The sequence below is a fragment of the Varroa destructor genome, unplaced genomic scaffold (assembly GCF_002443255.2).
Source record: "Varroa destructor unplaced genomic scaffold, Vdes_3.0 BEIS01000002.1, whole genome shotgun sequence".
NCBI classification, from domain to species: domain Eukaryota; kingdom Metazoa; phylum Arthropoda; class Arachnida; order Mesostigmata; family Varroidae; genus Varroa; species Varroa destructor.
In genome coordinates, this window is record NW_019211455.1 from 4,996,830 (window position 1) to 5,023,168 (window position 26,339).

The 26,339-nt window shown below is 43.7% G+C and overlaps 1 long non-coding RNA gene across 4 annotated transcripts; it reads right to left on the bottom strand.

Moving 5' to 3' along the window:
* Positions 1-826: 826 nt before the first annotated feature.
* Positions 827-16,431, bottom strand: LOC147757280 (uncharacterized). 4 transcript variants are annotated; one of them, XR_015321461.1, is made up of 3 exons: positions 15,850-16,431; positions 3,402-7,470; positions 827-2,299 (listed from the first exon to the last, which is right to left on the bottom strand). It is a non-coding gene; the product is annotated as an uncharacterized LOC147757280 (long non-coding RNA). The 4 variants fall into 4 exon arrangements; XR_015321460.1 differs by lacking the exon at positions 15,850-16,431 and adding an exon at positions 11,338-13,445 and having other exon boundaries at positions 3,402-3,447; XR_015321463.1 differs by lacking the exon at positions 15,850-16,431 and adding an exon at positions 11,338-13,445 and having other exon boundaries at positions 3,402-5,711.
* Between the last annotated feature and the right edge of the window lie 9,908 nt (positions 16,432-26,339).

Genomic DNA, 26,339 nt, shown 5'->3' on the forward strand with positions numbered 1-26,339 from the left:
ATTGCACATTTTGAACGCAGTCTAGGAGTGCTGCTGGCGAGAAATAGGAAAAAATAGTCAAAGAAAGATATCTGCAGAATGAAAAGCGTAAGAGGAATGAAACGAGCACGCGGTATTGGGCCCATTTTTCCGTTCGGATCGGCTCGCGGTTCCGCAACGGAACAGGGAAGCACTTGCGTCAACTATCCGGAACTAAAAAAAGCAGTAGCAGAGGGCGCCTCTTACCTCGCCTCGTCGTGTTCTCACTATGGCGCGTTCTACGGGCAACCTACAAACAGCAACAGGAGCAGCTGCTGGACTGACGAAGAGAAAGCGAAACCTGTCTTCAACAACAAGAAGGACGATGCACTCTACGGCGCAGAATTCATCTTTAGTAGAATTATTGCTTTTTTCGTCGTCTCTATTTGACTCTTTTTTATCCGTTCTTTTCTTCTTAATCCGTCCATCCTGTATGCGCGCGTGAAGCTCTTGTCGCAGAAGGAAGGTACTCAAAGTGGCGGTAACTTCCTAAAAAAGTCCTGCTAGACGCGATATTTAAAGTAAAATTTTGATCAAATACAAGCTAATTTTAAAATTGTCGTTTTTTTATGGTGTGTTATTCCGGGACAATTTAGATCCACTCTCGCTGTTATTAGAGGTCCTTTTAAAACTGAGCTAAGTCACGTACACGAAAGCGCGATCCGACGGCCTCCGGCATTAAAACACATCCGTCTTGTGTGTGCTAATGTGGGTACAGACTTGATACTAAATAAGAATACATAGGTTTTTTTTTAATTGTATAAAATGAAATAGAAACGTAATATTTAATAATTAACGAACGCATAACTTGTTCATCCGAACGTTAATGTTCTTTATTAAAACGTTAAAAACTTACAATCCGTTGATGATAACCAGCTTTGTTGGTATGATATAAACGTAACTTCCAGGAAAAGACAAGTTATGCTACTGTTCCGCTAATTGAATGAATTCAATAAGTAAATGGCCGTTACCTAAATACGGATATACACATGCGTGTTCTCCCTCGAATTGCCTATTTTCAAAATTGGAAGTATGCGACTTAATCCGGCAAGCAAGTTCCAATTTAACTAGCTGAACACTTTTATATAATCTGCTCAAAATATTTCTGGAAGCAATTGCAAAGTTTTTTTTTTTGTAATTTTTTTGAACTTCTCAGGCATATAGCCCATGCTTATATCATACTTTTATCGTCTGGTATAGCTTCGCAAATATTGCATCTCTAAAACACTCACTCATTTTAAAATACTCCTACGCGGAGAATTTCGTATAGCATAAATGATGCATATTATGAGGGCAAATATGCGAGTGCCAGCTCAGTAGGGATGCTCTTCTTGTATATACGAGTTCGGGTAACTTCACGTCTCAGCAATACGATTAGTGCTTCTACTAACTAGCACCACCACCAAATGTCTCGAACCTCATGTATGGAGACATCGCTAAGCATTACATCATTACGTAGCTGCGCTCCAGCAACGTTACGCCAGATGAGTTATACTACTACTGGTAATGGCAGCCATCGCTGAGTATTCCTTATCCCCATGTACCCGAATCTACTGGCCTTATCTATTCATTGGGCCGCAATCTCTACTGTTACTTCAGCAGTTGCCATCTTGTCAGTAATCGCTGACGACCGTCTGGTATTTCTGTTCTCTTTTGGTTAGGTTTGGAAGGTCGCCCCAGCAAAACGGAAAAGGTCGATATTGTTGCCTGCAGTGTCGTCTATCGGTTGTTGCTATCGTATGTTTTTTATTCGTTTGATTTGTTTGCTAGCCCGCCCGTCCGTTCGAAACTTCATCTCACGGCTACTTACTACTGTAGTCAACGTCACCACAAATATATCAGCGAGGTAACTTGGGCGGCTGGCTGAGCTTCTACCGATGCGAAACCGCGTGATAAGGGGACCCGACGACAGCCGTGGTGGTGACGGTGTCTGCTTGGCCATCAAAGTTCCATTACTTATGTAGGGCTTAGAAGTACATGCAAGACAGCGAAGTCCGAGCAGGAGAAAGCGGCGCGCTTCGGGCTGCTGTGAGAAATACCGAGTCCGAGTTGAGAGACGCCGCCACTCAGCAGTTGCTTGCACTTCACCTGGCTGTAGCAGTAGGAAACAGATGGCACTGAGGAAGAAGCATCGGCCGCTTCCGTTATACTTTACTCGAGTGAACGCCTTTCATGCAGAGAGGACACAGACAGATAGGAGAAAGGCAGGTAAGCCGGCAGGCGGATGAACGGGCAGACCCTTGCTCGAAAAAGGAACGCGACAAGGTTCGCTTGTGAGGGGCTGAAATGGAAAATATTTTGGGGGTGAGACAGTCATAGTCTTTACTGAAGCCAGGATGAGAAGAGCTTGGGGTTAAACCTGCACAAGTAGCAAGAACGCGGGAAAAATGAGAGAATCGGTAGCGGAATAGGAAGACAGCGAAGCAGAATAAGAATGTAGCAAGAGCGAAGTACATAGGGGGCCTGGCATAAAATCATCATACACACACACACACGTACGCTAAGGATATATACATTTAGAAGAATGTTTGAAAAAGTGAAACCCATCGGACGGAGGCCCCCTAGAGACTCGTCGCTCCCTTGTTCAGGCACGAAGCCGTTCATACGTTTAAGTGACTGAGCCAAAAGCAGTGGAAGCCTGCAAGAACCAAGCAACTTAGAGCTTCTCACTGAGGGAAAAACAATAGTGATCAGAAAGACTTGTTGTCATTGTGGAAATTAGATGACGGCCCGTTTTACACAACTACGAGGGAAGAGTGACACATCTGAATTTCAGTAAAGGTTAGGCGAAAACAAAGCTGTCGGCTGTCATTTCAAAACCTCACCCTATTGTAGACGCACGACACAAGAAAGCACGTGATGATCCGTCATAGAGACGCACTCGGATAAAAGCTAAATGCTGGGCCGTACACACAAACATTCAAAATCGACAGAATTGCTACCTGTTTCAACCCTTCTAACAAAAAAGGTTAGAAACGATTTTTCGTATTCGCTATGATAAAAAAAAGATTGACTAAGTTATACGTGTTAACAGAAACAAGGATAAGGTCAAATATATTTAAAAAAAAAAAAGACAATCGTCCGTTGCCAGCCTAAAGAAAACCAATTCCCAGTCGTTCCATTTCAAGGCATCTTCAGAACGTTTAGGGCTGTTACGTCTTAAGACGTTTTTGTTCGTGTTTTTGCGCATCCTTATACTCCTTCCTGTTGATAGGACCCACCCCTAGGCCTGATTTAGAAATAAAGATGTATGCAATGACTAAGAAGGCATGACTAAAAGGGGTCTTCCGTGTGCGTAAGATTTTACTAAAATTGTACTCTACATAGGATAACGTCACATATATCGAATGACAGCTTTGTCGTTTGAGCCTGTATATACTTACCTCAACATAAGTATTTTCGCCGAGGTACGCTGTTCCCAACGGCGGTCTCCCAACGAAGGTTATAATTCATATGCAAGTGTAGAACACACAAACAAACGAAACAGGTGAATGAATGTTAAATATATATACTGGATAGTAACAAGCTATTGGTAAGATCTCATAGCAGTCCTAAGGTCTTCACCACTTTCCAGAATCCTAGCCGTTACTTTGCGATTTTCTATGAGCGTTAATCTTTTTATGTTCTGTCAGAATTACCGACTACAGCATACATCGGAAATTAGTATACACTTAGAGCAGCTAATGAAATGCAATAGAATCATTGTACTAGATGCCTTGGAACACTTGCTTAAATCTACACCAAATAATTATCACAAAAATTACTAAGCAGGACAAAAGCTGAGCTGTAATAGCGTTTTAGTGTAACGCAGAGAAAAAAACGAATCCTGCCGAGACGTTTCTAACATACAAGTAGAAAATCCGCTTGTAAGTAATCCCATAACAGCACATCAGCCAGATGACGTGTTTGCTAGACGCCCACCTACATAGCTGCCGAATCCCTTATTATCCTGCGATTGACAAAAGCAAGCAAGTTCTTCGCTGCTTGATCCGCCAGTCCTTTAATATAATAACTGTGACAGGACTGGCTCGGAGGCAGAAGCTAATGCAAGAGCGGGGTGGAGGGTGCATAACGCGGCGGTGAACCTACTTCCTTGTCGGTCGACCATTAGGAAACGGCTACTACGTGATTCATGGGGCAAAGGTTGCATCACTAGACTGAGGGTAACCGGCAAAGAAGATCTGTACTAAAGGCCATTTCCACTAAAAGGGTACCGCATTGGAGATGGATGAATTCTTCAAGAAGTCCTTTCCTAAAGCAGTGGAAGACACGTCCTATAAGCGGTGGCGTGCCTGTAAGCCGTGTCAGGCACGATGGTCCTAAGGAAATTCGTACTGGAAGTGGCTAGGCTTTTACTGTTATAAATCATTCGAGTGAATTTATGATCAGCGACAGTTGTGTTTGTAATGACGCTATTCTATGAAGAAATCGATTAAGAGCTCACACAGTAGATGGGCAAACGGATCAAGATATATTTATAAAGTCGTTCAAAAGAAGACAAAACGACAGAATACGTTTTCGACACGCTGCGGGTAGCCAAGCGAGACGAAGCCTCTAGTCGCTGTTTTCACCTTCTCGATGTTGGTTACGATAGAGGCACCGTGAGTCGCAAAATTAGCAACGGCCAGGTTTTCTTGATGTGGGCAAACCGAGCTTAGGCTTAGGCGGAAGTCTTGCTGTTAGGACTCTCCAACTTAGGGCTTTCAGTGACTGGCGCTAATTGCCGGATTTAAGTGCACAGTTGTATTTCTTATCGAAGTACAGTCGAATTAGGAGCCACGCGGCATGGTACTTTTATTAAAAGCCAAGATCCCTCAGCGCCGGTTCACCTTCCATAAGAAGGATTCAATACGTCACGCAACGCATGATAAATACGTTTTATTAAATATATAGTTTCGAGTTCGACGAGACATTTATTCGGTGTCAGCTTGTTCGTCCAGTATATTGTCCACTGTAAGTACCCGGAAGCGTTATGTCACCGTTGAGTGCAGTATTTTATACATAGTGCTTAGGCGCCAATTAACAGATCCGTGGATGATGACTTCTGCCGAAACCTACGTTAAAACACTTGATCAAACATTAGAGTTCCCTATAAATTAGGATGGATTTTTATTTTGTTCAATTACGAAGTAGATAGCATGATGGTGAAGTGTTTCATTAACGATTCCCGCGGCTGAACGACTTTGAGTACCGCCAACATTTGAAGAGTGTTGTCCTCCCTTCTAGCCTTTGCCAAACTCAAAATGAATATAATAATTTTCTAATCGTATATGACATCATTGTATGTTTAATGCAATTAGACAACAATTAACCGAATCTACGAGAATTAGTTCGAAAATTTACTTCAACATGTTGACTGATTATTTTTATTGAGGTTGTTTGATTGATGATGACTTCCTAGCAAATAATCAATCATAAACAATTGGTCACAATGAATATTGAGGATTTAGATTTTTACAAGTGCTATTGCATTTGTGCGAATACACTTAAATACGGTATTGCAACACTCTGTAATCGGAAGTTCAACATGCTAGGCTTCCGACGTTTTTTTCATTGTAAGCGCTTCATTGAGGCAATTGTTTTTTATATGCCATATTTTCTTAGCCTCGTCGTTAATTTAGGAATATATATGATACACGTTCGTCAAGTTTACGTGTCTCCTTCTAGATAGTTTGCAAAGTTCGTCTTAGCGGCTGAAAATGAGTAAGTTATGTTTAGGTTAGTTTCAATCTTTTACAGATATCTTGGACGGCTATAGAACAGCGACAAAAGCCGTAATCATGCACCCTGATCATGGATAGTGCTTGAATTGCTACAGGCTTCAGTCTATTTAAGAAACACAATGTCAAGTTGTTGCTTTACATAGATAAGCGCACTGCCGGTATATTATCGAGTAAATAAAATCTTTTTTCTTCTATAATAATTATCTAAATAGTGCGATTTATCCCAATAGAACGTTCGGCTGTCAAGGCAATGTTAGATAATAATGATAATAATTATCGTCTGCAGTCTTCGGGCAGTGGTAAACAGGAAGGATTTTCTTTCGTTGGCACTAGTAAGAAGCGAACGTAAACTGGTTTGTTCTAAATAGGTGTTGTAATATAGGAACTTCCCTGTTCTCACTAGATTATTCATCATTTCCGTATATTATCGAGTCATTTGGGTCGCAAACAAAGTAGTGCTTGCCTCTTTCGTATGGTTATATTCTTCAAGAGGGGCGGGTGTCATCTTTGCCCCTATCCTTTTAATATTAATAGCAGACCATATATATGCTTTTTCGTAACCCATGTTGCATTCAGAAAACTGGTTAGTTACGCTCACCATTCTACCGAACCGTTAACGGTGTACAGATATAAATCATTATGAATCGTAGCTGCTAAAATCAGTCATCGCAAGATACGTTTCCCTCGAACACTTGTGTTGTTTTTTGAATTTGTATGTCATCTATCCTTTAATTATATCTTTTCGGAAACTAGTTGTCATTCCGCTTGAATCTGAATTTCTTTTTTGTTCAGGTAAAGCTGATGTTGATCCGGTCTCGCCTTATACAACCCTGTTTGATCCTGGTTTCAGTCCGAACTTTTGTTGTCAGCCCAAATGAGAGCCTCATCATATGGTAGGACGCTGGATAGTAGCTTTACGTGGCTGACTGCTGTTTGTGCCCTTGACGTCGCGACCACTCACAACGTGCAGTAGCGTAGACGATGATGAGAATAACCCAGTCGACCCAGTCAAATGCTAGTTGGCCAAATGATCCTGGTTCTGCAACCCTCGTAAGTGAACTAACTTGATTACGTGCGGGGTGTATACGTTGTGCAGTCGTACTGACAGACACTCTCATGAACTCGCACCTCCATGCACAGGGAAAAGGGTGAGGAATGGAATACTCGTTCGCTCGTCCCTATCGTCGTTCATTGGAGCGCGACACAAGCGAACTACACTTGGCACTCTCCCACCACCGCCATTGTCATCCGCCGCAGGGTATTTACGTTAGTAGCTTGCTACAGCCGTATGTCTGCCACCACAGCAGCAGTGGCACCAGAAACAGCAGCTTCGCTACCACTGACGATGTCGCCGTAGTCCTAACTGTTAGATGCCAGCAGTAACGGCGGCGGTGGCAACCGACAAGATGACGGCGCTCTCGCGCAGACTTCCCCTTGATGTTTTCCCCCTGGTCTCCGACACTATAGCCTTTTGATCGCTGAACTTGTTCCCTCTGAACTGTGCCGAGGGGCGCACTACCAGCATCATGCAGATCTCGGTTGTACCGCCACCGTCGAGTTCCAATGAGGAAATCGCGGCGGCGACAACGGCAGCGACCCTAGTAGGCTGCACGAATACGTCCGATCGTTGTTTGCCGTTATCTACTTGCGTCTATAATAGGAAGAACCAGCGGCGTGACAGTTTGCCCTGGCCCTGCTGCTAAAAGAACAGGCTGACATTGGACAGAAGCTAGAACAGAGACGGAAAAAGGACAACCGAACAAATGACAATTTGTAACTGTAGTCGCTAAGCAGACTAATTAAATACGTTTATTACATAGTAGCTAAATAAGTTGTATTACTATCATAATAATAATGATTACTATGTCAAGTTATATTTCGTGTTTTAGCGCATGCTCGTTGCTGTTATACCAGATAAATATTGTGCGCTTTGTCTTCCTTGGACACTGTTAAAGACGATCAGACAACTGCCGTAATAGAACGCGTGGTTATTTTCTCATTTGGCCTGTATACTGGTCCCCGTTGTCTAGTAAAGTACAAATAAAATAGCTAGAGTGATTTCTGGGCTGCAGCCAATAGATGTTGATCTCTTGGCTTGTGACCTTTTAATTTGATCCATTCTTGTAACTGCCAGATTTTTTCTGAGCTGTTTCATTGTAATACGTAACTATGTTACTACCAATGAACTGCATGTGTTAGTCTATAGAGGCACGTGTTGGACAGTATTGGACCCGGCGTTTTTGCTATCGAATCATTTACAACTTACTGTTAGGATGTCTCAAGTTACCTGGACGCTCTTCGCTAAGGAGCCTTAAGTTATTCGAACCATTGTGTACTAACTAATATGTAAAATTATGCGGTCAATAACATATATATTGGCGAAAAATTGTTCACTTTAATATTTTTTATATTTAAAAACAATATTATCGCTATTTTTCTAGTTGCGGCATAATCCCATCACTGTGGAACATCTGTGGCTTTGGAATCTATTCTTGCATTTCTCTATTTAAGCTGAATTAATACTATTGACGGAGTTCTGCAGATCTGATGACACAAGATCCGGGCTATCTAGCGAACGCATGAGAATGTCCCATTGAAATTCTCATAATTTTTGCCGAATAACTAAAGGTGTATGTGGTAATATAGTGTCATGGCTGCAGATGAAGCCTTGCCTCGTTGCTAGTTCCAGTCTATTTTTTCAATGGTTTATTGTGATCCTATTAATTGACAGTAGAGGTTCAAATTAATGACAACGGCTCGTAAAGTACGATTCCTTCTCAAGTCTACTAAACACAACGCATCAGCCCTCTTGGCGTCAGTCTGTGATTTGCCACAGATTGTCGGATACGTTTTGCGTTGAACTTCCGCAAAGATTTAGTCGACTTTTTTTTTTCCGTAACTTATCGACCGCTATGAGCCGCATTTTTCAGGCCGAAATTTCCAGGACAAAAGCAACAGGGCCGCTTTGGGACCGTTCATTCGGTAACGCATCTAACTTTAACCATTTTTATAGGCCTTGGCAGAATTTATCCCCTTACTGTTATAATAGCATAGAATCTAGTGAATTTTCAGTTTCAAGCCATTTAATCTCAAGTTTGAGTCAAAGCATACCCAACCATTTTAGCACATATAATACCGCCAAATTTCAGTTTTCAAATAATTCTACGTCAACCATTCGTCACGGCTCATATGACCCGAGACTTATGATTTTGAAGTCATCTAGGTAAACGGTATCTATCAAAGTCATCTAGGTAAACGGTATCTATCAAAGTCATCTATCAAACAGTAGACATTTTTCGACAAGCCTTATATTGGCTTATATCACCACCAAGCGTACATCGATCAACATTATGTAGAATGAACATCGCGTGTATGTGGTATTCTTCGAAAATAGCGTCCTGGTAAGTCGCCAGGACGGCTAGTTAGCTCCGTACATACGTGCATATTAAGACATCTTTAAACGTGCCTGTAGAGGCTAAACACAGATTGCTCTTCAGCGGACGCCGGCCACGATCGCTAATCTGCCTCTGCCTCTGCCTGTAGCTTCTACACGTACACTCGTCAGTACGCTCACCTAGCAAATGAAGGTTGGGCCAAGTCTCGTTGCGAGAATGCCGCTACCCAAGGGACAAAGAAATGGCGACAGGACCCTGGTGCTATGGGGGTCGGGGGTTGAGACTGGGAGGTTTCGGACGGAAAATCCGGCGAGGCTGACAAACGTATGAACGAAGGAGTTTGGAGATCGGCCAGTGAGGAGAGCCGAAGGATCTAGAGAAACGCTATTCGTTGGTGGACAGCAAAGAAGAAAAGAACTCATCCCGTTAAATTCTTTATCCGCCTTTCAGATTCTGCTCGGGCGCGGGCCTTTTTCATCATCATCATCATCGCCAAACGTCGTCATCATCGGTTGCAACAGTAACGGCACAGGACATAATCTTGCATCTTTCCTGTTCCTTCGGATCATTGCCTGTTGAATCATTTGTTCCGATAACACTTTGTTTTCGTTCCCCCAGTACCCGCTTTTCCTGGTTTACTACAAAACGGGAAAAATCAAATATCATGCTCAGTGTTCGCCAGCAAAATTCTTATTTCGCAAACATAAATTAGAAGTTCTCAGTTCATTTTTTCAAAGGACTTAGTTTTAAGAATGAAAAGCGAGAGCGATGCCCTATGAGCGTGACGGTGACGTGTTGTACCAGCTTCGTGCTGGTGAGCGGTTGCCGAATACCGTCAAGGTTGGCTAGTAGATTGCGGTGCGCACTTAAAGGGGGGATCGAAAATTAGTAGGCAGCTAAAAATGCAAGTTCGTACCACATGGTCGAAGGATCGTGCGCTTCACGTCATCAGGCTCCGAATTTCATCTATTGGTGCGGGCGGCCCAGCTCGCCCGCATCCTCTCGGGCGTATTGTACAAACGACCTGATGAAACCTTAAGTCCGATGTGATTCATGGTCGCGGAAGGTTCCAATCAACGTTTTTCATTTTTTAGCGACAGTTCTTCAAGGCCAAGCGATGTTAGATGGCCCGCGGTCAGTGAAGGACTGTCGTTTTCCTAGTGGTTATTGTTAAACAACCCGGAATAAATACCGATTTTGGGCTGAATATGCTTAGACTGTTAAGGCCATCAAAAACGCGTTGTATGTCCTGAAGTCATCCACAGTGCTTGCTGTTTAATGAAAGCGCACCTATTCCGACTTATTTATTGGCAACAAGGCTCCCGATTCAGTTTACGCTTCCGTCTCAGATGCCTCAGATCTCGTTCTTCTGTAAGCAGTGTGTTCTTTCGTCATTAACCACGACGTGATTAGCAAGCCAAACGCTGCCATTCGCGCCGAGATAGTCTATACCAAGCAGAGCTCTCATCGCTGCCTGCGACGATCTGGTGCACTGTCACTGGTGACCAAAAATGACAGCCGATTGTAGTTCTCTGTTTGGATGTAAAATAATCGCTGGTCAGTCTCGATGCTCGAACTTATTGGAAAATTTACTAAAAAAAATTAGCTTTATTGATTCCAGGAAAAAGAAGCAATATATTGATTAGAAAAGGAACAGTTGACTGGACTGCTAAGGTGACAATGCCAATTGTATTCGAATAAAAGGTTTTTATTAGAAAAAATTCCGCACGTATAGGAAAAGTTCCAAGTTTCAATACCGTACTGAAATTTCATTTTCTGAATAGGTCGCAGTAATTTCAGGGCACAGACTGGAACATTTCAAGGCCCTTGAGCAGCCTAATACGCCGCATCTTGACGATTTTACGGCCAAATCGGCACACACAGAGAGCAATGCCATGTCCGTTTGCGCTAAGATTGAGTTGATGCGTAGTCATGAACATCTATATCTATATATTAGGTAAAATGGTAACAAACTCAGTTTAATTAAAACTTCGGTGCTTTACGCGTATGCACTCCCCATGCATAATTGCTCAAAAGAAAAGCCTTCCTTCCTCCACTAATAGACCACTTCTTTCTAGTATTTATTCTTTACCTATTCTTTTAGCCCACTGTTTTTAAAATCTTCATCTCGTTTTCTTCCTGCTTAAAGAGAAGAATCCTTACGTAATGATTCGATGCTAAAATGTTAAAGAAAAACTTACTGCGTATCATTGTCGCCGTATCGTCCGATTTTATATTGCTTTCCATGTTCTGATATTGTATGAAGTCTTTGGTTGCCAGTTTGTAGTTAAGTGCTTTGCTTGTCCACTTTCTATTTACGTTATGGATAACAGGAGAACCGGCTCCAAAACGTAAACTCTTTCTTGTACGGACTTTCTTGTATATCTCCGAGAGCTTGTTATGGCGTCAAGCGCAGCTCAGTTTTGATTCAGAATGCATACACAATCATTGTCGTGTGAACAATAATAGAGGAATAAAAGGAGACAATACTGTCTACGTCCGAATAACATTGTTAGCACCCTCTGATCGAAATAAAAACGGCCGGTACAAAACGCTTCTGGAATAAATCATTACGCTACAGCCCAATGGAGAGGACCAGCATAGAACTGCGCCAGAATAACCAAAAGCGGTGAGCGATTCGACCCCTTTACCCTTCGATCTACTGCCCCTCTCCCCCTACAAGGAGCTAGGCAGGCACGATAGGTAGAGAATGAAAGAAAGGGCCTTAGTGATAGATACGCACACAGAAAACAAAATAGGGCTTGATTTTAGTTCGAGAAGGTGCGACAGTTCGTTGGTGTCGTTATCGACCATATCTTCTGGGCTATTCTGAGTGCCGAGTCTACTTTCTTGCATTGAAGCGGCTTTGGCGTTCCACATCGGCAGCAACGCAGCAGGCACCGCCATCTAGATGCGTCTCCTTTATAGTCATCACCAACATTTCTCTAGTACCATTACCGTCGCTTTAAGCTACCACTTCGGTACGGAATGGCTGGAGAAGGGGCCGAGAGGGGCGGTGGGCTTATGAAAGGGCGGCTAAGCTGAGCAGCGACTAGAATTACTAGCTTGCTCAGTTTGTCTTGCCCACAGCTAGGAGCTCGCCGCATTCGACTCGATCGTTTTAGCCGCGCTTCTTACTTTCAGAGTAGCGGCAATCCGCCGTCGTTGCTGCCGTTAGCTCCAATAGTGAATGCTCAAAACTAGTTCACGTTGCTCGGCGGCGAACTGTTGGTCCCATGGGAGCTGACGAAGGCTGAAGGGAGGAAGAACCAGTAAAATCTAGAGCCAGAGGAGAAAAACGAGTGGTGCTAAATAGAACGGTGCAGAAAGAGTCAATGAACTTGGCTTGACTGGCTAGCTATGTCACGGGTCTCGAGCCTTACCTCAACAAACTCAATTGGCTCTTAATTCAAGAGATTCTTCCTCCTTCCGTCGTCACTCTTTCTAGTTCCTCTCTTCCTGTATCTTGTTCACACACGTTCTGTCTGCCGCGCATTCTGAGCCTCTTGAATCTTTGCAATAACAACTGGCTCTGAAAGCGCATCTGGCTCGCGAGCTCTAGGCCTCTTACACACGAAGGGCTTCTGCCACCTTTGGCTTACCCTTGCCAGTTTGTTCACTCGCTGTGTCTTTCTTTCCAAAGAGCTGAAGACAAACTCGAAGCCAACACCATCGATAGCGGTAGTGGCTACTCTGTCATCTAATTGCCCACAACCACTACTCCCCCCAACACAAGCAATCTGAAATCCACGACTGGATTGGGGAAAACATAGCTGCCGTGTTCGAAGAGGGGAACATGAAAGTCATCTAGCGAGGCCATTTCCACCTTGGCAGTCCAACGTGCGTCATGACAGCCGCTGTCGGGCTTGAAGGAAACAACAGATGTCATGAGGGTGCACGACGGGAGGCTGACTTCGGGACATACGAAAGGAGCTTGTAAGGACCTCTACTCCCTGCATGTCGATTACGGTCCCGCATTTACACACGGTTACTACCGTGAGCTGAACCCACCATGACAGCATAAAATAAGCAGAACGAATCTCAACTCAACTCAACTATGAGGCAGGCCTCACAGCCTACTTCTCATGACTCTTGTCTGCTCCCTATTAGTTTAGCACGCGGATGCTTGATCTACCTGGAGGGTGTGTCCGCTATTCAGTGCTTACTGAGTTTGGGCTATCATTGCAGCTGGTGCCGCTACTTAATCTAGTCCGAACAAAAATATTCCAGATGTTGCTAGGCTTACTATATATATTCAATGCTTACAGGCGACTGCTCCATCGCCTACTTCTGAGTGGTTGTCAACTTATCTGCCTACAAAGACGAATAGTGAGACCTATGTTGCTTCACTGCTTATTTTTAAAGAAGGGGCCATTTACGAAACAATTTAGGTAAACTTCAAAAAGGACCCAACTTCTCTAACTGGACGAGTCATGCATACGTATAAATGTATTCATCTTATACATATTACTTTAGTCATACATGTATTGTAAACCTAAAAAAATTACAGTTAAATTAATGTCACCTAAGGTAATTTCAGTCAATGAAAAACACATTATTATTGTCCATCTTAATTAACGAAGAAACGTCTTGGTATTGGTTGTCATTGCCTTCGTTTTTCGTTTGTTTAACAATTATAAAAGACGCGTACTTACGTATAAATTAGATGATTGATCTCCAGTCAGTAAATCGTTCTACTGCTCATAAATTCATATTCTAGACTTTTTACTTCCAGATTTTCAAACATATACATTTTTATTATTAACACTTTCCGATCGGCGCTATTCAAATTTTTGTTATTAGAAAAGTCACACAGGCCTGTGGTCTTTAAAGAAATTTATACAAGCTTGCATAAAAAGAGGCACGTAAAGCGTGGTAACTTCACGGCCAAATCGAATTGAATGCCGTATGATTGGGCGCCTGGTCAAACATTTGGTAGCCCAAGGAAATCCCAACAGTAAATTTCAGTTTATGAAACTTTGAAAATACGACCTTTACATATATACATACAGACTTCGATATTGTTTTGCTAAAGTCAAATTTAATTGTGTACTTAACTCACAGTTAATAAATAAATAAGTCTTTTGAGCTTGATTTCCGGTACTAGCGTTAAGCATGGCTTAGCGTAAAGCTTAGTGCGGAATGAAGTACCTGTACGTCCAACTGCAAGACTATCTAACTTCAAGTTATCGAGCAGACAACTTAGCATTGAACCATCACAAAGGCAATTTTATACGTACGAATAGGTTTTGCATATTATCACCAGTGTTTCTTGGTAGAAAATTTCTTCTTCATGTTTTTCTTTTTTTTTTTCAGAAATAACATTTCTGTAAACATTTGGCCAATACTGCTCTTAACACGGCCTATCCTAAACTTAATTTACATACAGTTTCGCCTCACAAAAAATTATATGTCAAGTAATAGATTGTGACAAAGTTTCAAAGTTTTCCCACACTACATGCCATTTCAACATTTTACGTAACTTGCGTCTAGGCGTTTGGCACAGGTTTATTTCTGTAAGTAAGTGTTCAAGTTATAAGAAGAACCATCTTCGGTTAAACGTACGCAAAAATAAACTTCCCATCTTTCGAAACTAACTTCTTTTTGGAAACTTATATGAAAGCCAATCAAGTAGTCGAATGGGTTGTATCGTAAATGGTTTGTGATATAATCTCAATAAATCATCGATAGGAGTTAATAGGCTTCAATGAGAAAGTTCTGTTGAGTGAAGTTCGCAGGCTACATTAGCATAGAGGCGGTCTATCTTATCTGACTGCTTGTTCGGTATTTGAAGTTCTATTGAAGACTCATTAGGGAGACCGTTACACGTGCTCGACGTTGCCTACCAGAAAGGCTATTAGAGGTTCATACGAGAATATTAGTAGAATCGTTGAAAAGCCGATTAGGACCTTTCCAATGAGTTCAAGTCGACAATATCTGAAAAGACTTCCTAGATGGTCCATGGTAGAAAATCCTCAAGAACGTATGTCGAAGGCTCAATTAAAAGACCTATTCGGACATAGCAAAGGGAATATATTAAGCCTATGATAAATGATGTTAAAAGGGTCAAAGAAAAAGCTAATCCATAATTGCGTTAATAAACCTACTTGTGGGTTATATCGGGGTTACAACATAATATTCAAGAACTACTCAACTACGCACAAACTCTTGAACAATTACACAGAGCAGGCTCAGGTTGACGTAAAAACTTGTCCTTACAACCGTCAATTAACACGGTCCTAAATCTTAAGTGGAACATAGATACGCTAAATGAAAAAAAATAAGTAAACCATTTCCAATGAACACAGATTGTAAATATAGTATAAAATCCACATCTTTTTAATATAATCATTTTGAGGCGAATGCATAATAAGCAAGCCAGATCGCTCATTTTTTTTCCTAGATGAAGTTGTTTTTCCTGCTAGAACTATCTGTGTTCGAATTTTGTTATCTTTTTGTTACAACAGCATATTTCTAGCAAAAATATGTTGACTTAGGCAGATGTAAGTTTCCCTTAACGGTGATTTTTTTATATTCTGTAACTCACTATTTAAATGGACACATCCAAGGGAGGTCGATATTAGGGTAGGGTCAGATTAATGCTGGGAAAAAGTTATTTTAAATGACAAATAAGTAGTTGTATTAAGAAAAAAAGAAGAAAAATATTAAAAAAGACGAGAAGTAGGCGATAATATGAGTCGAATGGTACTCACCGTTCCATGTCACAATGCGTGAGGAATACTCTTCACGGAATTCTTCGTTCCAGTTCAATGGTGGAAAGGATCGAAACGATGCAAACCGAAAAAAATATGCCGCGAGGCTATAGCAGACGTAGTAGCGGTGCCAGCACGCTTAGCAAAAATAAGGCGACGGCGAACCGGCCGTTCATCTTGTTTTTGAGTGAAGTCTTTTCTAGGCAGTTCGGGGCCTGCAGTTTGGTTCCCTGTTAGGGCAAGAGGTCTGATAGGTCCTAACTGGTTTACAGCCTTGCACTAAGCAGGCGCAGGCTATTAACACAAGATTACGGGCTCATCAACCCGGAGCCCGACTTGCATACCATAAGAGGACGACGATCGGACGTTGTTTGTTGAAGCTGTGCGGCCGAGGGACGGTCGATTCCGGGGGCGGTTTCAGGGTCCGGGTGCACTTATCAGTTGAACCCTTTAGTCAGCGCGGTCAAAGGGGCCGAGAAAAAGTGGGGTTTGCAAGTACGACCGAGAATAGGGATCAAACTGGGTCTTCTTCGAGGATCTCGGAATAGTCGCTTCGAGACCTCCTACAGCCAGACGCTTCTCCTACCCTCGCTCAATCGCTTCTTCGACCGCTCGCCAGCGGCAGCGCCATCACGCTCAACAGGCAGCCGCCCTCTCCCACAAATTGATGTACTATGTTAATGATCTCCTACAGGCCAGTCCGCCGCTTCAAGACCACTTTCTGCCTAGCTGACGGACATAAAATTGTGTCGAGCATATCCATCCTCCGTGGAAGCTAGAGAACGAAGGTTGGTTAGCGATAACACTAAACGAGGCGAATAACGGCAACCACGACGACGACGACATCACATTCGATCTGATGCGAAAAATGTAATTGGTTGTTTTATCAGACAGATACATTTGTCTAGGGAAAAGCGGTTACGGGTATGCACTTGTGTCTTATATCACAGCTGACATAAGATTCTACTAAATCAAGCTTTCTTTATTTAGGACTATCTAATCGAAATTTTATCTATATTCAGGTCAAACCCTTTCGCTTAAAGGAAGCGAGTTCGGACTACTTAAGCCTTTTAATCGTTTTGTCCTCAGAGTACGGACGGCCTCTTCAGCTGCAGCTTCCATCCTGTTTCACCTGCTATGCCATCCAACTATACGCAGATCCACCAGCAAACGACATCTGACTGAAGTTCATCTGGATTATGCTTAAGGCCGAGCAATGCGTATCCACCTATAGTCGAACGGTAATGAGAACGCTGCTAGGGCGTTTGCTTAAGTACAATACGGAGCCCCAGAAATTATCGTTCGAGCCTGATAGGGTGTCACTCACAGCGCTAACACGGTTGCAAGGACATAAGGGCTCCTAACGCGTCCGGCGCAGCTGCCGCGTGTGTCCACGAACTGCCAGTAACGTTTACGGACAGGCCTGGTAAATCTCTCCGGGTCTCCAAGAGCTAAAAACTTTAAAAGGAATATCAAACCTAGACTTCAGTGCCTAAGACCGACAACGCGCCCTTCTTTCTATCTACGACCAGACGAAGTGTACGATGGATCGCAGGACGCAGAAATATAGAAGAGAAGGCGTTGATATCATCGTTGATGATTTCGACCCTCAGGCACTCACCCAGATCCAGTTCAGATGCCGTTGACGCTCCTGTTTATAAGGCGGCCGATGGCAGCGGCAGCGTTGGCCTGCGCTGGACGCTGTTAGTAACTAACGCCATATAACGGCAGCAATGAGAAAGGACATCTTCTTTGTTGACCACCAGGCCAAACAGCCGCATGACCTTTTTGGCTTGAACCTTTCTAAAAGCAGGCCATCCAGTTAGCCGACCATACGAGAAGAGCAATCGTCAAATAGTAGCGCTATATATCTCTCTTTTCCACTTAGTACCGTAGTCGCATTGGAATCATAGCTGCCGTCGTTCATAAAAGCAGTAGCAGTGTACATACCCAGTCCGCTAGATACTGGTCTACTGCTGAGCCCTTTCGCCGACGGACAACGAGTAGCGAGTGACCCGGAGAGGAGAAGTATGAAGAGGCCCGTAAGGGAGTCTTACGAAGTACCATGGCCAACAAGCCGGCTAAGTAACCAAGCAGTATCCAACCTAAGCCAGCTCAGTCCTTAGCTTCTGCTCAGCGAGCCACGAATGAGATAGCATTCGGAGAGCACCTTTATCGGTAGAGCGAAGGCAGTGGGTTTCTCTGTTCATTTCCACCCCGTTTGACTCCCCCGTTTGTCGCCGCTATTACCGTCTTCCTTTGCTAGATTCGCATCTCCTGCACCCAGCATGAGCATACAATTAGTTGTGGAAAATATCTTCTTTTACCAGGCTTCTACTTGCATGTATGATTCCAGCTGAAAAAATGAGCAGAGCTAGAACGAGCAAGCTCTATGACGCTGTAACAGCGCTTCGCGTAAGAGGCACATCCTTGATGACAAACACTGCCATTCGCTCCGAGTCGCCTTCGATGAGTGCGTCTATATACATGCACAGTTTTATACAAATGTATACCCGTGAAGATTTATCTGTGTGAGAATGAAGGTAGTCAAAAATAGAACAACGCCTTATTTATGCCACGAACGAAGACGCTAGGTTCTATTTCTGCCAAGGTCGAAAAAGTACAGTTGTTGTCGTGGATTGAATTCGCTAAAGCTGAGGCTCATCTCGTTCCGATTGAGTGCCTACACATATGAGAAACGGTTGCCTTCTCCGACGTTGAGTGTGCCCGCCTCATGATTAAGATAGCGCAGCGGATCCCGACAGACACACCCGGAGCGCTGCTGGTCCGCTCCGGCGGCCACCGGCTTGCTTTCGATTACCATATTCAGAGACTCTCATAGAAATCGGACGCAGAATACGGTTAGCGCTAGTTGGACAATAGGACAATCTGCTTCCGTATGTCTGAATAACCTCGACACATAGATTGCAAAGCAAGATAACCTGACGGAACAGCCTTCCAACGGAAATACAAGATGCGCCACTCGATACCCAAATCTATTTCTACTACTTTCAGTACCTGCTGAATGACTACCTTAATGGCTTCTATTACCAACTGAACAACATGGGTATTGTGAATTCATCGTCCCGTTCGGAAATAGGATAACACCGTGAGATTCTCTGAAGGGAGCCGACCCAATCTAGGAATTGCTAATCATCAGCGATTTTCATCATGGCCCAAATATGTTTCGCTTACCCATTCCGCAAAAAACTAGTAGACGTGCAGTCTCTTCGTTGCAAGCTTTTCGTGCAAGTTTTGCGGGGAGTGCAATTCATATGCATTTTAGCCAGTGCATCGCTGCTCCTCGATTGCGTGAACCCTTGTTCAATGCTTGTCTAGCATACTAGTTAGGTTACCTTTAATCAGAGCAGAGTACTCAACAGCTAACCGACCAGTGAACAAGACCTGATCAAATGCTATGGGGAATCTGCTTGGGGCATCCACAGGTTTCGTAACTCCGCCGCACATATTCAATCTGCTGTTCCAACATTTGGTCTCTCGTCTCTTGCTTTTGAATAAGTGCGTAAGAGTCAAGCAGCTGCATAGGTCGCTTGGTCAATTAGCTGCTGGTCGGTTTTCATTGAAAAAGCAAGCCGCGACCGTAGAATCCACCTAGTATTCGTAGGTTCTCAGGAAGACGTCGTAATAGGAGCGCTTGGTGGCAAGCGAGAGAGGCATGGAAACCGGACTTCGTCTTGGCCCGGTCAAGAAAGTGCTTGCTTAACTGTCAGCGAGATCTTAAAGTTACAGCGCCTCTTACTTTAACGAGACTCTGTCTGAGCCTGCCAGCGGCCAAGCATTCTGTTTTGCCGTACTGACTGAGCTACGGGTACGAAAGCCAAGTGTCTAGTTGTTTCAACTGTTTTCCTGTATTGGGCAAAGCATCAGGCACGCCGCCAGAACAAAAGTAGACATACACTTTTCGGAAGCCTTTGCCCCATGAAAGACAAGAGTATGGCAAGAGGTCTAAGGACCGGGCTTATCCACGAAGTCTAGACTCGGCCTAATGTAACGAAGCTCACGCCAAGAATCGTCCTCGTGCCAGCTGTTGCCTTAGCCCGCTCACTTGAGTCCACAGCGGCGGCGGTGGCGGCGTCGACTGCACCGTTCTTCGTGCTGCCCGACCGATTAACCCTTTTGGCAGTGGGCTTTATAGATAAGCAGTCGAGATATAAACATATACATAAATGCGCAAATCTTATCATGGATACCGATGCTATGTATATTATGATAGCAGAAATGACCAGCCATCAAAAAATGTACATGGTATATAGAACGTCCATGTATATGTACTTTTATATGGATAGGCGTGAAGACGGGCGTAACTAAAGACATACGCGTAGAACAGTCGAGACATACTTTTATAATGCGGTAGCGCTAAAAGCATCACCATTGGTTTTATGTTCGTGAATTTATTATAGCTCGAGGGGCAATAATAGCAAGCGTTGGTTCATATTGCGTATTGCGATAGAATGTGCGCTAGCAAAAAAATATAACTACGCTGTTTCACGTTACCCACACAATCCGAAAGCTAACGCTTTAGAACACATTACCATTTATATACCCGCTTAGAAGTAAGTAGAAATATTAAAATGCTTGCTTCAGTATAATAATATTTAAACAGGAATATAATAGGAACATAGTAAAATAGGAATAGGCTACAATGGTTTTTCAATAAATCACGGCTGTGACTTGCCGTACGCGGGCATCTTATGCCCCGTTGCTTGCCAAATTTCCGTAGCATATAGAAATTAAGCTAAAAGAAAGGCTGTCTTTCAATCAACTTAGCTACGGTTCTTTTAGTGTATTACCATCAGGCTTGAAATCACCATTCAGGATTGTCTTTGTTGACATCACTGCGAGTGTCGTAGGCCTCACAGTTGACCCCCCAATCTTGCCTAATAGATATATGTTATTTACACGAAACGTACGAGAATTTTATTGCATTTAAAACCGTTATCATTTATTTAAAATAGATTTAAATAATTTTACTGTACATACGTATATATATATATATATAATAGCAACACTAAAGCTGCCTGGTTTTATTCGCCCGGCAAACATTGACCCTCTTAGAAACTATTTCGACACAATATGCCTAACTAGTAAATAAGATAACTTGTTAAATGTGCATAGTCTTCTATATCTGCCGTTAATTAGACAGATTTATGAATTAGAATAAAACCAAGGATTACTTGACTATGCTTTACGATTAGAAAATGTGTTTTTTTTTTTTTTTTTTTTTAAATAAAAAGTTGCTTGCTCAGTGCATAGTCAACAAGTTAACCACACTACCCTATAATTGACTAAGTTCCATAGTATTATAGATCGCGTGTGGCTCGTTTAGGTAAAGTCAGTTACGTACCAGCCACATTCTGCCATCCGTACACGTAACATTTTGAACAAGTACGTGCTTGTTTAGACAACATAATTGATCCATCCAGTTCCTGTTTCCATCTTTTCCAATCTAGTGCCAGTTGTACAGCATTAATAGAGCTTATGTTCTAATATAGCTTAATTGCAAGAATTTTTTTAGATTGCGTCCTCTTTTTTGGTCCTTTATTAAGCAGATGGACAGACAATATTGAGGCAAGCCTTAATCCTTGCTTAGTGTATAATAACAATCGACGTTCGCTCGCCTACACGATCGGCAAATAATAATTGGCGACTGTGATGTGATGTCATTACTTGGTGTAGGCATCGCACCAGCAGAGGTAGCTGCCGTTCGGCTGGTAACCAGAACGACGGCGACCGCCAAAGTCAGTACAACTGGTATGTATTCCACCGTCTATAGAACCCAGCTAGCTAACGAACAGTAGCTGCATGTAGGTAGCGAAAAATAAACCGGCAGAGACCGCCCATCCACCCTTACTAGCACTACCTGTTATTAATTGACCCATGCTGGATAGGACAGAACGATTGAAGGAGTCTAGCAAACAAGGCCGTTTCAGTGGCGGCCGCGGTGTTACTGATTAACCAATAGTAGCCAAAGGAACGATGGTCTGGTTTCGTCGTGCAACGTGTCCTACCAGATGGACGGATGAACGGACGAAAAGACGGCTAAGCCAAAGTAGGGAATGAGCTGAGAGCAGTGGCCGCTCTAGGACGATCAGCGGCCTGTCTCCTAACCCGGGAATAATATCACCTGGCTCTGCACCGGTATCTTCGCCGAGTTCCTAGCCTGTCGTCATACCTAGTTCTAACTAGCACTATAATGGAATCATGAGGAAGTAGCTTTGTCAACGATTTCGTTGAATAGCGCATTTACCTAAGGAGGCAACCTATGGAGATCCTTCTGTAAAACACTATTATGTCGTTAACGAATAATGAAAAAATCTGGTTCGCTTCCTTTAACGCTACCGAAGTTCTCCAGGGGATCTTATTATGGGAGCGATTTTAAAGATATTGTACTTCATACGTACGTGCGGTTATCTACGCGTATGAAGTGCGTGCTTGATGAGTACGCTGACATGTGCAAACTTTCTATGAGTCTCCTTCTTTACAGCTATATCAGTTAAATTTCTGTATTCTTTTTCCTATATCATGGAAAACATGTACGAGCAAACATTTATCACCATGTAATTGTGCTAAGTATGTTATTCCGTCTTATTTCTATTGCTTTACATTTCTGTTGTATGGTGATCAGGGACCTGGTCATACCCATAAACATGGCTGATCAGATGATATCTTATAGAAGATGCCGAAAAACCCGATTTTTCTGTCACAGCGCGTTACATATGGTTGACATCGTAAATTTCTCTGATGATAAGCTCTATATGGTTCGTATAGATTGTTTGAAAATTTGATTACAAAAAGTATTGTTTTCGAAATGCAAAATCGATACGCCAGCCAGCTTTACTTATTGCTAATCATACCGAAACAACTGGACCATCTGCATTGTCAAGCACGATACTTTATAGGATTTGGCCCGTCGATCTTCAGCCCTTGTTAATAGCTATGAACACTTAGATGATGATTACTTACAACTTATCTGATGATGTTGTTATTCAACTTTTATTCCAGTAACTGAGAGTTGAATGTATGTGATGTCCTTATTTTAAACGCTAAGATCGACTATATTACTTTACGACCTTATTAATTATTTATTGTAGAAGAAGAAAACTGAGGTTACATACGGGTGCAAATATTCAAGCCATTCATCGTTTGATGGTATGTTATTTTTCTTTTAATTTCAATTATTCATTGTACGTTTTTCCTAGCGGCAAGTAGAAATTTTCGTGTGCTTTTCTACTCTCTTTCTTTCTACTTATCATTATTATAGTGTTTTGAATCATCAGTCGACTCTTTGGGGAGCGCTCTGTAATGTTCAAAGTGTGTTTATACATTTTCAAGTCTTCTGCATCTACTTTGCACCTAAGACGATCTGGTTCACTGCCTGTCACTTGCGTGGGCTTGAACATCTGCTGGCTTTTCTTTTCGTGTGTCCGAACTATGATCCTTTAAAATATAATTATATGCGGCCGGTACCATTAAAGGTAGTCTGAGTTTTGACTTTACTGTGGGGCAAAATGAAGGAGCACGATTTATTTTAACGTCAAGGATGACTCTCAAATACTTGCCTCTGGTGGCCTTCGACTCTCAGCCGAGAGGAAGTGTTCTTGTGGGTTTGCTCCAACGAGGTAAGGGAGCTGTGCCCTCGGGAGGGTACAACACTTCGTCCACATTGCTTCGGACCTTAATTAATCAAAGCTGCAACTGCTTGCCAGTGCTGGCAAACAACATCACCGGTCCCTAAAGCAAGCCTTGCAAAGGACCACGGCCTCCGACCATTCACCGGCTGCTAAAACAAAACCGCATGCAAAGTCTCAACAATCCGGAAAGCCCGAACGGTGCGAGCGGAAAACGCCAGTAGCAAAGGCTACGCAGTTAAGCCCAATAAAAATTCGCCTGAATTCGCCCAGCTGGGCAGGTTGACTGACGCTAGGGATTGGTCGCTAACGGAGTGTCCTGATGCGGCAGTGTGCCGACGAAAGCTCGACTGAGTACTCCTGCATTCGGCTAGAGTAAACTCCTCTCTTCTCGTGTGTTTGTCTTTTGAGCATTGTACTGACTTCGCAGTAAACTGGTGTTGTTGTACTATAGCTACTAATAGCAGCAGAAGTAGTGCTAAGGGTGGTAATAACTCTACCACTGAGTAACAAAACAGTTCGCAAGTTTTCTTCCAGCAAATTTCTCCAGAACAAGTAACATTGTCAATCGTGGACTCAATGGCCGTGAACGTCATAAGAACGTCTCCATCTCTCTCCCCTCACGTGTGCTACTACAACTACGACTACTATCTGTACCTTTCTTTCTGCGACTGGCTACGTGGAGTCATACCTAGTCGCATTTTCTCTGCGAACGTCTCTTCCAGTGTCTCCTATTCGTTTACGTACATAGGCACTGAAAACGATTGGCAAAGAGCTGTCGGGCGTTGAGCTGCGGGCGGCTTCGTCGAACGGCTTTGCCTTCCTTCAGGCCAAACCTTTTGGTGGTCGGCTGGCCTTTCTGGCTTTCTATTTTCTTCAGCCCGGATTCCCGTGTGGCGATGGTGGGTTTGTTCAGGCTTCGGTGTGGTCCACTGTTCTCAGCTTCACTTAAGTGTGGGTCCACAAAGAGAATATCTCGCCAATTATATCGCCTTTGATGGGAGAGCACGAGGCAGACCAGCAGGATGGAACGAGACAACGTGGACCAGGCTGGAAATTGGAGCTTCTTCTTCCTTAATGACGCCGCAGTCGCCACTACGACCACCCTTCTCCATACTGCCGCGGCTGTGTGCGCCGCATACTAAAAAACGCTATCCCTCGAGGCGGCGTACTAACGATTTTCGATTTTCTAATATCACCATCATCGCTCGCGCTACCAGCACTTGCACTAAAGACGAGCAGCAGCAGCAGGAGCAGCAGGGGAGAGAGTGGGTTGAGTCAGGGGACAGGGGTATGACTGGCTGGCCGATCGCTTGTTCGGAATAGACTGATGCAAGTAAGAAGCAAAGGGGTGGAAGGCGAGAGGTAAGTTACACTTCAGGGGGATTCAGACAAGCGGGCAGACAACGGTCGAGCAATGAACGGATGGCGCTCACCGCCATAGAACGCGCAGAGGCTAAAGAAAAGCTCGCGCGGCTCACTCATTTACTGCTGCTACTCGTTGGCAGGTCGCTGCACTTGGCTGGGTGAGCTGCTGCAAGACTCACGGCACGATGGCGACGGAATAGACGGCAGACGCTGTCGCTTGGCTGGCAACTGCCACAGCCTCTGCACCAGTCTTTGCACAATATCCAGCGGAGGTCGGGAATAAAGATGGTTATCCAAAGCGGAGGGGTAACACCCGATTTGTCTTTCTCGCCTTGCTTTTCATCCCCTGGTCTGGAGCATGCTTGTCGCTATAGGCCTTATAGACACAGAACTCTCGCCCTCGACAGGCTCCCGATCAGCTCGACGCAGCGCGTTCGCACTGAGGCTGCCTAGGTTGTCGCAATCGCCGGGATCAGTTACTAGCTACTGCTGGCCGACCAGTACATAACATCTTCTTCAATCCATGAAGAACTTGGAAGTCCGCCCAGTTCTTACCCGGTTAGTTCGGTTTTTCTATTTGAGCACTTCCCCACCTGAACTATTTCTTTACCCTGGTCCCACTTCTTATAAGCCTATATCTCTATAAATTATCTTACACGCCGATCAGTAAAAGGAGCTAGTAATGGTAATACTACGAATATACGTGGTCGGAACGGAGCGAGAGGACCACTGCTTTCAAAATTTCTTGCATCCCGTTGATTCGCGTGGCATACTATTGACTGTGTGCTAAGGTACGGCAACGTGGGGTACTACTGGTTGTTTCTTTGTGCGAAGCTGCTGGCGTGATCGTCGCCCCCTTTAATATGTATGTGCTTTCGAGTTTGGTTTAATTGCGTAGCACTTATGTGCTCCTGGATTAAGAGCCTGGGTTGACAGCTCAAATCTTACAAGACCCTTTTTAATCCCGAAGTCGACTAAACTTGTCAGCCTCGGCTGACAGTAGAAACAGTCGTTCAGAAAGGATGTGATAGAAAAAAAGTAAAAAGAGGTGTCTCACTGAGGGCGGAATTAGCTGGTGGTTGGAAAATCGCAGCAAGCAAAAGCAAGAGAGCTCGCAGAGGGCGGACAGGCGCAAAGTATTTCGTCGTCGCCGGTGTTTCATCCCCCTCCTTCTTCCGAGCGCCGATGGCGGCGGCAGTGGAGGCGCAAGAACAGCAAATGTAACGACGCAAGCAGTAGCGTCCACAGAAGCACATGGCAAGAGTATGATAGAATGAAGGTTCGGCAGCGAGTGGAAATTAGCTATGGCGTGCTTTTCTTGGCATAGTTGACGTTGTCGATTACGACGCCAGCGGCGCCAGCAACGGGAACAGGGGCAGCGTTGGCCACACCATGGTCACTGTTGGAAGAGGTAGACTAGACTGGCAAGGTTGTCCTTCTTTTCCCGTTTCTTTTCTTGGCAAAAGGAGGATC